Below are 16,937 nucleotides of genomic sequence, written 5' to 3'. Positions count from 1 at the left end.
GGAGAAGAAAACTTCACTGCAGCAAAGATGTAACACCAAATTTGCATGGGAGCCAGGGCATCAGCATGGCTACAGAAAGAGTAAGTAGAGGTTTCATTACAGACCATCCAGTAAGCTTTCCTCCCTCATCTGCTGGGCCCCACCAAGAGGGGTGTAACAGGGGTGCATTCAGGCTATCTGACCTGCAGGCATGGAGTCACCAGTCAACCATCTGGCGGTTATCTACCACACCCCAACTGACCACAGCTTGACCACTAGATATCTCTGCCCTCATTGCCAGTGTTTCCTTGCACAGAAATTAAAAAAGCCTGAAAGTGACTGACCTAAAATTATAGCAAATTATAGACAAGCAATAAAACAACTTGATCCATACTCAAGCTGCAACCCTGAAATATTATTTCATCCTCCATACCTGGAGGTATGCAAGGTGGGAGAGCATTCTGCTCCCCTTCTCTCAGGCTGTAATCCCAGCTCTTCTTCTGTGGCAGCCACAGCAGTGGAAGAGGAGCTGGGAACACAGCTCGAGAGGAACGGAATGGGCTGGTTCCCAGCCTTCACTTTCTGGAGGCTCTTATGCACCCACAATGCCCAGTGCAACTCCAGTCCCAGGGATGCTCTTGGAAATTGCCTCAGATGGGATTTCTTTATAAGGAACAGGCATTACATTCAGAGATGCTCTCAGCAACAACTTAAAATAGTTATGTGCAATACCTGCAACATAATGACAGGCTAGTAGCTGCCAGCAAATTAATTAAAATAGCCTGATAAATACACCCATGTTAAGAAGTATATGAATGCTTCAACCTCAAAGACTGACAGGAAAGAAAAGTACCCATTCAGAAATTATGGTGCAGTAGCTGTTCTGTTTCTGAATTAATATTCTTCATCAGAAGCTATACAGAAGCTGTTCTACCATTCTTCGGTACCAGCATATGTGCCAAAACAATGTGGTTGGTGATGAATATTGTTTGCCCTTGGTACAGGATTTAAACAGGAATAGATACAGAAAGGGATGTAAGACAGGATGTATTCAGAGGATGACAACTGTAAATTTTTAGGACTGAATGTTAGAAAACATACAATATGAAAAAAGGCAGTCATCTTAAATTTGGCAGGTATGCAGGCATTTCTTTCCATACTAATATTTTCTAGGAAGATAGGGGAGCATATTTAAGAGCTGTCTCTGAATTTCCCAAGGCAATGTCTGGTTTCTCTTTCTATCTATCTCTTAGATCCTATGGGGCAAAGAATACCTTTGTCTGCTCAGCCCTCTGTCACCATTAAACAAACTGTATGAGGACAATACCAATAATACACGGAAAGAGCTTTTGTCTTAATAGGATCAGAACTGAAATTAAACTATTTACATAAATAAACAAAATACAAGCTGTCTTCAAAATCAAAAATATGTCTAGCAGGACTTCAAATTGCAGATATTTCCAGACTTCCATGCTTTAAATGTAAGTCCTTGTCTAGCATCTATGGGTGTTTGGAATCTGATACAGGCACTCAGCTGACAGCTGCAGCAGCTAACAACATTATGAGTCCATTGGCTGTTTGCTGTCACTCCCTTCTGAGCAACACACCTTGCATAGCAGGGCTGGAAGAAAGAAACCTGTGACTCAATGCACTCCTTTCAGCAGGTTAAGCAAGCACACAGTTATGTGCCCTGGAGCAGCTAAGGTAGGAGGACATGCTCTTCCTACCCACTCTGCTACTGAGAAGCTAACTTCCAGCAAGAAAGCCAAAAAGACAACTGCGGTAGTAACTTCCTAGACCTCTGCGGCAATATTTTCCAGAGCTTGTCTTTCAGAGTCTTAATGCTGTAGATTAATTTCCTAGGTGCCTTTGTTAGAAGATAATGAACCATTATTTATGTCAAGATTATGTGATTTCAAAAGTCAGAGAGATCACCAGAAAACTGAAAAGGTTATATTTTATTTGCACAATTGGTACAATAAAATAGTAAAATTATCATTTATTTGCCATTTTGATGACAGTATTTTTTGAACGTGGCATGGTATAATGATGACTGTATATTTCATATAATCTGCCATGTAACACAGAAACGCAGTCTATTTGGGGGTGAATTTGAGCCAGCATTCTGCATACAGAATACAGAAATACTATAATCTTCCTAATGTTATCTAATTATAACTACTTCTGACATCTCTTTTTGTGTTAGTAGTGTCATTGTGTGACACTTAAGCAAGGAAAAAGACTGTAAGATTAAGCTGAGCAGTTCTTACCTTATTGAGCACCCAATGATGTCTATGATGTGACATCAGGAGCAATTATTATGCTAGTAATTTATTTATTTATTTATACAGCAGCTCCCTGAAGAGCTTGTTGGATGCTCTATTGGATAAATCATCTTCTTGTTTGTTAGGTAGTTGAAATTTGGCTGGACATACACATCATTTTGAAAGACTTGGAATGGAAGAAAGGCGGGAGAGAGGCAATCACCTCTTTGGGTTTTGACATACAAGGATCAGAAAAACAGGTTTAAAGAAAAAAAAAAAAAAAAGGAAACAACATGGCTATAGACTAAGGCTCCTCAATGGATGGATAGTATGGAGAAAGGAAATACATGAATAAGAGTGTGAACATTGGTCAGAGAGGCATTATCATCTGTGAAAGGACTGAATTTATCTGAACTGTTGGATGAGGTCATTGAGAAACAACTGAGCAGCTTGTGTAACTTTGATTTATATCAAAAAGTATCAAATTCCATCTTCTCTTAGAATAGTACTTGTCAGCTACAGGGTTGCATTTAGAAATGGATTAATATCTCTATAAAGTTATTATAGAGATAAATACTACCAGGGATGTATCACTGTTGTGTCATTGACCTATCAGATACAGATTAAGAAGCAAATGCAACAACTAATGGTACAGCTTACTTATTCTTGGACATGATAGCTGACAAATGTCTTGCCAAATAACCATTGAATTTGCTAGAGATAATACTATGTCAGACATGGATTATTATGTACTCAGAAAAGTATAGAGCAATCAAATATAAGCACAGAACAATCAAACATAGAAGACAAACTTGGATTGACTTCATGAGAAGAAGTCATAGCAGAGATGGAGGATTAAGCACATGTGGAGATTGAACCACCAGTCACCAGGAGTGTGCACCACTGGAGCAAGTGCATTGGAGCTGCACTTGCAGAGGTAGCCTTGTGCCTGCTCTGCTGCTAAACAGAGGTATCTACAGCTGCATGTTCAGCACATTTCCTCAATTCACTTAGATAATTGAACACCGTGTTAGTGCACACAGTATGCAGTGAGGATGACTCTGCCACCCCCTTTCCATACAAGCAAAACTTTCATTCCTCTCCTGACATGGAAGTCTCTTGTTAGCTAGTTTGATGTAGTTAAATTGACATATCTTGTTAAGTCTTACCTAGCAGCTGACACTAAATTGGAATGTGTTAAAGAGATAATGGCTAGCAATATTTTTTCCTCGATTTGCACAGTGATTTATTTAAAAACAGAATAAACCTGATTCTGCAATCCTGCAACTTTCAATTGCCAGACCATTTCTGTACTTTAATTCTTCAAAGAAAAAATTGTCACTTGCATAACGCTTCTGAGTGGAGGGAAATAGAGTTTCAATTTCCGTATGTTTTAGCATTGTAAGGAAAGACCTCCTTTCTTGTCATGTTGTATCCTGTCCCAGAATCAATAAATATTTTATGCATTTAATGCATTTATCAACTCTGCTGTATAAAAAGTACAGAAGAACCTATGCAGTGGTGTCAAAGACATCTCATGTATTGAGGGAGTCTGAGCAACCCCTTGGGTGCTTCTCCACCTTGAAATTTAACTTTATGTCTTATCCATCAACTAAGCAAGAAGTGACAACAGTTCTCTGCTCTCCAAGGTAACCGTGCACGAGTTTGGTTGGTGGAAATACAATTCTTTCAGCAGATAGACGCTGTGTGTTTTCTCACACTGTGAATTCTCACAGGTTACTCTTATCAAGAAAATATGAGAAAATTATTAAGGATGCAGTATCCTATTTAATGATCCAAACTCTCCTTTAGTTGAATTGGTCCAGAACAAATTGGTCCAGAGAAATGTGGTCCTTACAAATAATGCCTTGCACTTAGAAATTGCTCCAGTCATTTTCTTTTCTTTAACATTAAGATTTTTAAGAGCAAGTGAGTCAGATACCTCAGTATGATATTCCATAGGACCAAACTATCATCTATTTTATGAACCCCACTGAAAAATCCCATTTTGGATTTGTATGCTGGAAATTCCTGTATTTTTAAAAAAAGTCCTATTATTTTTCTCTATTTATACAAGAGAGCATATATACACCCTCACACACATGCGCACATATGGACACACAAGACACAGGATTTAGTATTGTGTTAATTAAATCCACTGGTATCACTCAGGTGGAAGGCATGATCAATACAGATGAGGATCACAATGTCATCTCAGAAGCAGTGGACGACATTGGGGATGACCGCAATACATAAGGATTAAATTTATAGTCAGAATGAAGGTCATCTGCTGAGAGACCAAAGACAGGAACTTTGGCTAGAAAACAATCTAACGTTTTGTTGGCTGGGAACAAAACACTAGAGAAAAAGAAAGGTCCTTTTGGTATCAGAAAATCAGGGACTGAACTGAACCAGCAGCAAGGTGCGTGTCTCCGTGAAATGTGACAGAAAGGAGCTCAATGTCTTTAACAGAGCAAATGAAGGTTAAGGGAGATTGTCACCCATGTTTACAGACAGAAGGATAGGGAAACGCCATTTAAGCAAATGGACAATGCTGGGTGAAGAACATATATATATGTGTATAAAATTGACAGGAATAGACATAAGATGGAAATAAGAAGGAGTCTTTCCCAGGGGAGTGAGGTGGTGAAACAACCTTCTCATAAGAATAATGGGGGCAAGAAACCAAATATTACAAGATGGAGCTATTTATTATACAGAAACATCAACCACGCTGCAATTCAGCAAAATTATGCAACGCTGACAACTGCTATTCAATAGAGATCTGAAACTGGTATAGCAAAGTTATTGTACATCACAAAAGAAGCCGTAAAGATCTGTGAGTAAAATTATAAGACTGTTTATTGTTCTAACCTGAGGAAGGTTACCTAGAGGTTTAATCTTGAGTTTTAATTTGAAAAAGATAGTTGGGACTTTCTCATTCTTAGATCCTCTTCTATTGAGCATCCTCTGTAATGTCTGTTGGTGTCTTTTAGGGGTTGGTTGTTTTACTGATAGCAATGTTTTACTTTTCTTGCTTCCAGTTAGTCTTCTGTCCACATGGAGCAGGAGAGCTAAGAATAGGAAATCGGCATTTAAGCTGTATTGTTTTTGATTATCAACCTGTAAGTAGCTTTTCATATTGTATGTATCATATATTAAAAACAGATAACATTAGTTTTACTCCTCCATTTTTTCTACTAGTATATCTAATGGCATTTCCACTGAAATGGAACTGAATCCATGACTTTGTATCTCCTAACTGACTCAGACCCATTTTGTCCTTTTTTCTCTCTTCTCTTTTCTTTTGGATCTAGCATAACTTCCTTGTTACTTGTAGCAATCCCTTGCCTCAGGCTATTTAATTCAACACAGGTTCAAAATCCTTGAACTCTTCTATAGCCATATTTTGGCCCTGAAGTTCAAGGTTTTGAAAGGGACTCAGACTGGCGAAAGTCCTTCAAGCTACGCTTGCTGTCATAGCAACCCACAAACTTCATAGAAGGCTAAGTGCGATGCAAAAGGTCTCTGCAGAGTCCCCATGAGCAAGATGAAGAGGTAACAGGATGGAAATCTTCCACTCTCCCATGCAGAAGGAGAAGCCAAGCCCACTGTCTGATTTGCATAGCCACCGACGTGCCCTCTCGTGCAGTCAGGGAGGTTGGCAAACATTCGTTATGGTATAAAAATCCTGCAAAGTGCTGCCTGATTCTTCCACACTGCTGTGTTTTTCTGTGCTTCTTTCTCCTCTGAGGAATCATTTGTTTTAATTTATTTAATAGCAGGAATCAAGAAGTTGTTCTTATTTAACCTAGGCTTAGCCCAGACTCTGCAATCATTACCAAACTCTTAAACAAACTCAGGTGAAGGCCTTTGGGTGCTGTGTCCTGTCAAGCTTCACCTCTATCTGCACAGCAACCTGCCATCACCCATCTTCAATTTTCACAAAATAAATACCCAGTGGGAGACAGTAAGAAGAGGCAAGAGAAAAAGAAAGAGGCGGCCCTAAATGAGAATATGGTAAAGCTGACTTACCTCAGAAGAAATGCAAGAGTAGTACAGGCTGTTGAGTAGTTTCTACAGAGGTTGCTGTCATTGGGTTTTAATTTTAACCTGCCACACACTTTTGCTTTTTATGTCCTGAGGCTCTGCAGCTAGAATGTGTCATTTTGCTGCAAATATTTTTCAGAGGTTGGTGAAAAGACTATTGTACTAATTAGCTTTACTGGGTCATATTACACAGTGAAACCCAGGTCACTGGGGACAAAGAACCCTGAGAGGTGACCTTTATTTACCTGAATAAGGACTAACCTCATAGACAGTAAAACTAGTGTTTAATATCCAATCTCAAAAACTATTTAGGTGTGCAACTGCTCTTTGCATGCAGTCACTGGGAACTTCTGACAACGTACTTCAGATTACCAGGCCGTAGTGTTTTTTTTGCCCCATGAAGTATCACTTGATTTATTTCTCAGACACAACAATGAACAGTGAGCATCTTTTCCACATCTCTTCAGCTCAGGAGCATACCTTCCCTTTCATCTCAATGTGCTTGCTACTGTCTGAGACTGCTCCCGTTGCCTCTGCTCCCTGTTGGGGAATGCACAGGAATAAAAAGAAACTGGGGGCTAAGGAGGGGTGGCTTTGCCTTCCCAATCAAATAACTACATTCCGGTTATTTTTATATGATTTATACGTGTTGTTTAAGGTGCAGGTAGGTAGAATGACAGGGAGTTCCTCGTTAAAGGAAATTGGAATAAATAATAAATACAACATTATGAAAATAACCCAGGGGAAGAAGGAAGATCCAGGAGCTGCCTGCCAGCCTGTTTCAACCCTTCCTGCCTGTGGAAATCAAATAGCAGAAGGACTGTAGCTCAGAAAACCCTACGTCCTCTGGGAGCTCAGCAGCCTGTATGTCAGAGGGGCTCCCACGGCTGGCGGTGGCTCCCCGTCCCTTGCAGCCTGACAGCGGGCTGTGGCTTTCAGCGCGGTTTCATTATGAATATCCTCATTACCCACTAACTTGGTGTTTCCATCCTCCTTGCCTTGGTGGCAGGGAAGCTTTCTTGTGGGATGCCAGATCTCGTCTCCACTCCCCTCTTGGCAGGAACGAGAGGCAAGAGGGTGGGATTTGGGCTGCCTGGGGAGAAACGGGCCCTGTTGGCATGGAGGCAGCGGGGTCCCACGGCGTTGCACCCCTCTCCACCGAGCAGAGCCCAGCAGTCCCCAGCACGGCTTCCCAGACAGCTCCAGCACCGTTAAGTTGCTTCATGCAAAGTCATCGTCATCCCCAGGTAAACTCTGATTTCTTCTTTATCAGGTTTAGCTGGAAAACAAAACATTTAATTAAAAAACCAAAACACAAGACCTAAATGTTATTTATGCCCCTAATTATCTCATTCTAGTGGGTATTTTAGACCCTGTCTGGTCAGAACATTAATTATCTTCATAAATACAGCAAAAGTTAAATAATAAGCACCCAGGGCTACAGAACCACTGCAATGATCAAGCGTAAATGAACATATAAATTTTATTAATGGATGCTTTATACAACTCCATGTATTATAAATCAAACAAGAAAACTATTTCCATCTTCTAAGGTTGCAATGAAAAAGCTTTAACATTATTGAGGATAATTTTTATTAAGTTTAAAACTCCTTTTTTGCAGTAATGAGACTGTTATGGGGATAATTTAATCTGGTTTGTCATGAGGCACCTCAGCTTGTTAAATAAGTTAATAAATGACTATGCATTAATCAAAGTGACAAAGCTATGAAGAGCTGAGGATGGGAGACAATTCTGGTGATAGTATTAATTAGTATTTCATTAAAAACTTAGAGGCCATAAATAAAAAAATCATGGGAGAGACGTTTATGCAAATTGCTTTGAAAGTGTGTTGGAGTTCTATTTGCTTTAGGGAAAAAACCTTCGTTCCTTCCACCCTTCCTTCCTTTCTCTTTTTAATTTCTTTCCACGCTGTACATAGCAGAGTTGCAGTGATGTCACATGGATAGAAATGCGCTTATATTGGTTTTAATTTTTTCCAATTAGAGGGCTCTGCACTTGAATCATGCTTTTCAGTCTCTGGCTCAAAGGAAGTTTGTTTTGAGATTTCTGATTTCTAGACAAGCAGAAAGAAAGAAAAACCCGAAGGGAGAAAAGGGTAGGGGTTTCTATTTCTGCCCGTTTACTCAAGATGTGCGTCACTTTTCTCTGAGGAAGAATTGATGTCATAACGATGCCACTGCAATTTTCTGTACACAGCAACCTCTTCTGTTCGCAAGCGTGAGTGGGGCTGGAACCCTGTTCATTTGTTATCTCACGTTACAGAACAGAAGCAGTTTATAATTATAGCTCTTTTACCACTTCTCCCCACAAGGTGCCCATCTCAAAATGTGCAATTCCTGCTATCAAAAGAGATAATATATCACTTGGTTACATATTTCAGGCTGTTTTCCTGAGGAGTAGATTTTATTATTTGTTGCATTTACACAGGAAGGTTACCCACAATAAAACTGCTTTTTCTATTCACCAGTCTATCTCTGTCATGGCTCATTTATGTGCAAACATGACCGACTGAAGCCAACATTATCCACAACCGACAAGTGCCAGACCTAGAGTTCAATCAGCCCCTTCCTTAAGATAATGCCAAGGGCCGGCTGTTTGAAGTAGTGGGACAATAAAGTGGAGAGAGACAATCAGGGTCAAATTGATCCAGTTCCCTGTGTATAAAAGGGATTCTGCCTAATAACACACAGCTCTTTTTGCTCTCCAAACACATTAGACCTTAAATAGGGACCTGGCCTTCAAAGAAATGTGTGACGGACACAAAAATGCTGAAGTTTTAAGGTAGTTTCTTTAGCCATTTCCTTTCAAGGCCTTTTAATAAGAGTATAGTGCAAACCCCAGATAAAATGCACCTGGTACCTAGGATTTTTTGGTTATTGCTAATGGGATGTTTAGACTGAAGAGCCAAGTGATGACACAGAGTTCATTCTCCTTTTCCTTTTGTTTTATATTTGTTTAACAAATCATTTGCATCCGTTAATAAAATTAAACCTGAGAAACGAATAAGAGGCAGCTCCTTTCAGTGACACTCCCAATTCCCATTGCCAATATAGCGAACTGAGTTCCTGAATATATTTCTTTATATTAAGTCTCCACAGAATACAGCAGTTAACACAAATATTCCTTCAAAATTACCAGCTGCTTCTGCACTGCAATACATATCAGGTCTGGAATTTAATAAGATATGTTACTGAACTTCCAGAACATAAAGAGCTGAGCAGTAGTCACCAAAGGCTTAAGAGAAATTTTGGTACCTTCAAACATTAAAATACCAAACTTTTACATATTTCACTTCTTCCATCCCCTAATTAATAAGCCCCTAATTAATAAGGAGTTGCATGTGAACATCTATCTTTTTATTTTTTCGTGGATGGAGACAGATCTTCTTATTTTAGTAATCAGAAAAGGTTTTTTTACCTCTGTCTCTCATTTCCCAGCTACCACCTACTTAGCATATTGAATGACCCACAAAACCAGGTTTATTACCCTCCATTTCTAGTACAAACCCAAAAGTGGGAGACCAAGTCTGCTATGTGGTCTATGAGCTGTGTGTTGGTTGGTTCTGTGGTAATTTTAATATTTTTTGAATTTTTTTATTGAACTCAGTAAAGAGGATATCACATGCAGTACTAACTTGTTTTTTTTGCAGGTGCTGGTGCACTTGGGGTCTTGCAGCCCTGGCCAGTCCCTGCTGGGCAGCATGTCCACAGAGTTCGTTGATTGGCAAGCATCTGCCATGACTCTCATTTGCTTCACTTCCCACCTTCCCCCATGACTGAATGCAGACTCCAGAGTGCTCTGGAGGAGAAAAATGAGGAGGGGAGAGGAAAAAAGCTGGGCTGCCTAGCTCTCTTTTCAGGCCTGCCTTGGCACCCCTCCACACATTCTGGTTTATCCGCAGTGTGGCAAAATACAGGTTAATACAGTGTGGGCAGCAGAAATGAGGTCAAATGAGGATTTTGGTGCACTTTACTGAGCCACAAACGCCCCTGAGGGTGTTGGGCTGCAACTGACAGGAGTAGGTGTGCTTTGGTGGTAGGGGTTCTTTGCAGACATGCTATTTTGGAAATTTCGCTCACTCTTTTATGACTTTTTTTGTAAGTATAGATACTCTGTGACGGTGCTTCCTCGAAAAGATATGGTGCTTCTGTGTGCTTCTCAGTGGACAAGGAATTGACCTCTATCATATTCTTGCTCAGTTAATGAAAGGATTTGTATGACGTGAGTAATCTATACCAGGACATGGGGCTTGGTCCTGCAGCTCTGTAGGTAGCAAGAAAATTTCTGTGTCCTGGGCTCAGTTTGGCTCTTTCCATCACACCAAACACCAGAATATGCAGCCTCCAGGAGGGAGCATGTTGATCATGGTTACCACTGCTGGTGGGTAGTCACAAAAGCCAGTGTGACTGTGTTTGGACATGGAAAAGCTCCTGCGGGGGGGGGTTATAGCAACAGGGAGCACAGCTGCACCACTCTGAATAACACTGGGAGAAACCCATTTCTCCCTGTTGATGAAGGAAGGAAACATCACGAGCTCGGGCCAGCTCTTATAAATAGCAGCCAGTCAATAGTGTTTGGCAAAAAAAATAATAATTAGGATAAAGATTATATCTATGTAGGTGATAAGCATTAACTATTGCCAACACCATCTAAAGGATTTTTTTATGTCATATTAGCAGAGCCCAATATATTGGAAAAATGCTGTTGCGCCATTTGTCTTGATAATAATGCAGCTAAGCTTTCCTATAGAGCAGCATAAGCTTTGAGGATTACACAGAACACACCACATAAACACAATGCAATACTTACTTACAAATTTTATCAAATCACATATCCAAGGACTTGCTCCGTACATTATAACACTCCTAGTTAGAGAGGGTCCATGATTTATGATGTGTGCACAAGCACCGCACTGTTGAGAGGTCTGTATTTCTGAGTAGCAGATCCTCAGGGCTACTCTTTTCTTAAGAAGTACAATGATTGCCCAGGTAGCATCTCATTGTGTCATTAGCAGGTCTTCTTAAATTAGCTGCAAGAATTACGTGAAGAATTAGGTGCTTAACAAATCTAGCCCTATTTCATTTTTTGTGGAACATTCATTCATTATCAAACTGAATTCACAGCTCATGTCTTTCCAACAACACAGTGAAATGAAGAAAAATGAAAATAGATCACTAAGCTACCTTTGGGATACTACTTGGGAAGTTTGCAGCAGGCATTATATGACACAGTTGCCTTCAAAAGTAGAGAACTGGACGTGACAGCACAGCAAGTACCTCCCAATCCTAAGTGCCTATGAATTTATGTTCTCAGAACAGCTCTAATTATATTACTATAAGATTCTATACAGACAAAAAAATTATACCTTTCCTGAGCTTTATGTATCCACACTGATGGCTAGTCACAAAATTCTAATTACCTCTCTATTTCCAGAAAACATTTCAGTATACACTGGAATTTGGCGAGCTTGCATGGCTTTAAAATCGTATCGGGGAACGAATGCCTCGTGTACAAGGCATGTAATTGCATATGAAAGTGCATGCTCTTCCTTTTCATTTATTAGTGCCTGCTTTGATGTGTTTAAGTTTGATTTTCATGGGCATGGGAGGATGAAAGCAAAATCTGGAATGCTCCAAAAAAAGCTAAAGCAAGAACCAAGGTAGTCTCTCAAGTACTGCACTTTTGTTCAGGCAAGTGATGGAACCACATCTGGATACAAAACCAAGCCAAACCTGATTTTCTGCAGCTGCTCCAAAGTTTAAGTTAACCAGGGCTCATTAACTTCACCAGGCAGAAGATCTGATACAGTGATTTCCAGGCCTTCAGAAGGAAAGTGGAAACATCGGCATGCATAGCCCTCGCCCCGTAGCTGAGACATGGGCAGTTTACGTCAGGAGCTGACCTGAGGAGCATTTCAGCATGGGCATCCCTCTGCACATTGATGCCGAGGAAGTTGAAATACTCAAAATGGATCATTTCAGTTTCTCTCAATATTTTCGCCTTTTCCAGGTTTTAACTGGTGAACTCGCATAGCACTTCTTAGGAATATGCAGAAGGCATAGTCTGCACATGTGGCTCCATGGAGTGGGGGGATGTAGGCAGTGGGCATGGAGGTGGCAAGACTTTGTCACACATCTGGAAGCTCTGTGTGCCCAGTTATGCACCTCCTTACTCCATTACACTTCCACATATGTGTATCTACATCACAGCTTAGAAAAGTCAGCCCTTAACTCTCCCTTACCAATTGTGTATATAGTCATGGGCTAAAGTGATCTAATATCAATCACTACACTGAGCTATCATGCGTGTTTACTGATTTTGCCTGGTCTAATTATTACTTGTGTTGTGAACACAGTGAACAGTGCTTGAAGGTCAGACGAGCACAGAGAGACTACAGAGTCCCAAAACTCAGCTTGCTTTGGTAATTTGCTGATATTAAATATCTCCCCACTATCATGTTAGAAGATATGCTGAGCTTTTTATATACCCACTTTTCCTTACATCTTTTCAATTTTATTTTTACATGAACCTTTTCTATACGTGTTCTTGAATTTGCTCTCCACTTCCTGAGCATGCACAGAGGTGGGAGGGGGAGTTTGCATCAACTCACTAAAATGAATTTCAGACTCCTGCTCCTTTCCATATCACTGCATTCTGCAGTGTGCAGCTTGATGTACTGCCAGACAAGACAAAACAGAGAGGAAAACACTGCAAGTGACTGGTGACACCCTCGGTGAAAAAATCTGCATTGGAATAGAAAAATAACAGGAGAAAAATACAGGGGAAAAATGAGGATGGGAGGTGGGTTCCAGAAATTACCCCAAATTGCCTTTTCTGGAGACAGGAGAGCTCTTCAAGAGGCCATTCGTAGCTTGGAGAAAAACAAGTACGTTTTGAAGGTAAGAAACAGCGTGTATGGTAAGCCTGCCTCCAGAAGCTGGGTGGAGGTTCAGGGAGCTGTGGGGAGGGAGCAAAGTTCTCCACCCAGGAGCACAGTGATCGCCACCAACCACACATGCATGGGAAGGGGGCTCTGGCAGATTGCAGGGAGCACCGCATGCTGGGGGTGAGCTGGGAGCCCTGCCTGACTCCAGTCCTTCTCCTGCTCACCACCACAGCAGGGGAGTTTGATACTGCATGCATTTCAAATCACTACAATGATGCGTGGTCAACCACTATTTTAGGGTATGTCCGTGGTGGAGTCACCAGTAGCCAAACCTGTGTCCGCAGTGCCGTAGATGGTTTCTGCCTCCATTGGTGCAAGCAGCCAGCTTGGGAAGAAGAGAGATACCCTGAAGTAGATTCCTGACAGAAGTATTTTACATTTCTGAAGGGCTCATTAGTGAAGAAATGAGAGAGCAAACCATTATTCCTTTGAAGACAAATAAAGCTTTTCTAAACCACATCAAATGGAGATGGGCTTGAGCAACACTGTTTGCACTTTCTAATTTTGTATAAACTTCCAAGGTGTCTTGCTCTGGGCCCCTCTCTCCTAATAGGTGGTCTGAGGTCCAGACACTCCCCTTCATTTTGAAGGATAATCTATTAAAGAAGAGCTAGGAACTTCTTCCTTTTCTAAATATTATTCTGAACTCCATTTCTTAAGTTTCTTCATCTATAAAATGGGAATTTTATTTTCTTCACAACCTATTAGGGTCGATTAATGGATGACTGTGCATGTATTTAGCTATACAGTGCGAGGTCTTATTACATTAAATTTAATCCTGTCCCATTTTTAGGCTATGGAAAGTGCCTCTTTTTTTCTACCAGAGTTACCAAAGGTGGACAAATAGAGCTCATCCTAGAGTAAGTGAGGACGTCTGTGTTTAGTTCAGCAGGGTTATGGTACACCTCAGCTATGGCCTTCTGGAAGGTCTTATACCTGCCTCCGTATGGAAAAGTTGCATGTAAGTGCTGAGATCAGTAGGAATCCAATGAAATAATTCCAAAACCCAATAGCTTTCATAAAGAATAATCTCCTTTCTATGTATTTTAACAATCCTATGAAATTCTGCAGTAACACTGTATATTTCTAACATATTCTACATGGTGGTTAGAAAAAAATCAGTGGGTAGTTTATAATTTTCTCTGCAATTCCAGAGTGCTTTGCCAAACACACTCACCAGATCAGCACCAAAAAGTAATAGTTTTGATGCTGGACGTGGGATATGAGAATTGATTCAGAAAAATGAGAATTTGGCTGTAACGAACTGGGGACTCTGTCTATATACTAATTCCATTTGATTTTGTGTGTTTACATGGGTCTGAACACCTGATGTTAGCTACAAGACTTGCCTGCCTCGTTTCTGTCTTTATCTCCTTGTGGATGACAATTCTGGCGAGCAGTGGCACTGAGCTGACTGTGGAGGGTCATTAAGAATTGACAGTACAGTGAGATACTTACCTATGGGTACAGTTATTTATCTTAAGTGAGCTAAATCCCACCATATATATAAATTAAATACATCATGTGAGGGCAGATAGGGGCAACTGTGATCATCTAACCTGACCACTTCAGTTACACAGGTCATAGGACTTCCCTGAATTAATTAATAACACTTTTTCATAGAAGAATATGTTTTATTCCCCAAATCAGAGACCAAGCATGCTGGAGATGGTGCCTTTCCAAGGGACATACCCAATCCACAGTGCCTCGCTTGTGCGAAAGGGTCCTGTGCCCCCTCTCAGGAGAGGCAGGAGCAGCCCAAATCTGCTCTGCACCATGGCTGCCTGCAGGCTCAGGGGGGAGGAGGGAGCTCCCTGTGTCCTCCCTGGGCAGCAGGAGGGATGGGCTTAGAAATCCCAGAGAAGCCTTGGAGGGCTTTCCTTAATAAGCTGAACTTTTTCTGGAGCAATTCTGAACCTTTTGAGGTTCGGCTGAACTCTGAACTCTGTCTTATCTGCCAGCACTGGGGGACACTGAGCTTACCCTGATTCACATGATGAGAAAGATTTCTCTTCCACGTGTGATATGGAACACTACTACCCCTCTCTTCCAGAGGAATGAATGCAATAAGACAAAGCTTATAACCATTTACAACAGCCTAAGGGCAAGCCATTTCTAAATTTTCAGGAGAAATCACTGCTTCTTGCAGGACTGCATGAACTGCCTGGTATTTCATTTAAATACTATACATGTCCATTGAGAAGGTGGCCATACAGGTGCTGCAGAAGAACATTCTTTTTCAAAATATTTTGTGCTGGTGAGAGGAGCCACTTTACTATTTAGGAAAATGCAGGGGGTCTTCCAGCATATTGATGCTTTTCCTGAGACTGTCACGAAGGCTTTGAATACCCTGGCAGAATTTTATTGATACGGACAAGACAAGTAGGTTGAGACATCTGTCTATTTCTCTTATAAGTATTCAAGTGAGCTGATGCTGCCAGGTCACTGTACTAAGGGTCTGAGCCAGATTTTGGACACTGGAAACCTGAAGTACACAAAGGGAAAAAACTCTTATGCTTTGGGAAACATGTTTTGGAGGTATAAGCTGTCTTGGCCGCTGAGCCTAGCTGAGTCACAGGTGAGCTTTTCACAGAGGATTCGCAAATAATTCATCTCTCTTCTGATTCATGGCGGTGTGCTTAAACATGTGATCTTTACTTAGCTGGGCAACGTATGCTACTCCCTCCTCTGTGGGCTCAGCCTCGTCCCATTGCCAACCCCACCATAACCCTTTCTCACTGTCCTGAATGAGTGAGTCACCCTGACAAGTGCTGCCATGGCCAAACCAGTACCTGCCACCTCTCTAGATACAGCTCAGATGAAATATGTTACCGTGAAGTTACCTGTGGTACCCAGCCCGCTGCAGCCGGGGTCCGGCAGTGCTGCAGGGGACCTGCATGTCAACTCACAGTAGCACAACAGTATGAGTTTTGGGGGTCTTTTTGCTGCAAATGTTGACAAAAATATACCTTTTCCTCTTCAGTAAAATAGTTCTTGGTAGACTCTTAGCAAATATGAATGATGATTGACAGTCTGGCATTGAGTAAGGGATTGTCTCTTCCTGTATAAGATGAACACATATTCCACTGTTTCTAGGAACATTTCTTAAGGTTCTGACTTACACCTTTATAGAAGCTGTCCTCATGCCAGATCTTCTCTCAGCATTACTTAAACTAAAGTCTCCTCTGAATCCAGCTCCCATGGAAAATAAGGCTGGAAGGAACAGAGAGGACGGACCCTGCTGCCCCAGGCAATGGCATCAAGACATACTGTTTCATAAACAGATTAAGCAAAATGTAAAAACAGGTTTATGTCCCCAACAGTATGAGTAGGAGATGTTAAAACACCACACTGCTATGGTCATAAGAAATTTGTTGCGAATTCCTCGCTCAAATTTTTTCCAGGGATGGTTATTAGGCAGTTGTTTTTAAGTTAATATTTTCTGTTAGCTGTAACTCTCTCTTTTCCCTCTTGGCATTAAACCACTATGCTTCCCAAACTATTTACATATAGTGGCCTTGTCCCTTTCTCTGCCAGTGAAGGGAAGAAGCTGGGAGCCTGTCTCCTAGGGCAGGCTACCATTGCTGTGGCAGTCCTCAGAGCCTCCCTCTGCCCAGCTCCTATCTAAGTACCTTCACTAAACGCAGGAGACTAGACCTATATACACATTTCCAGAT

The sequence above is a fragment of the Platalea leucorodia genome, assembly GCF_965183815.1.
Source record: "Platalea leucorodia genome assembly, chromosome: Z".
Classification (NCBI taxonomy): Eukaryota; Metazoa; Chordata; class Aves; order Pelecaniformes; family Threskiornithidae; genus Platalea; species Platalea leucorodia.
Note: the sequence above shows the minus strand (reverse complement) of the source record.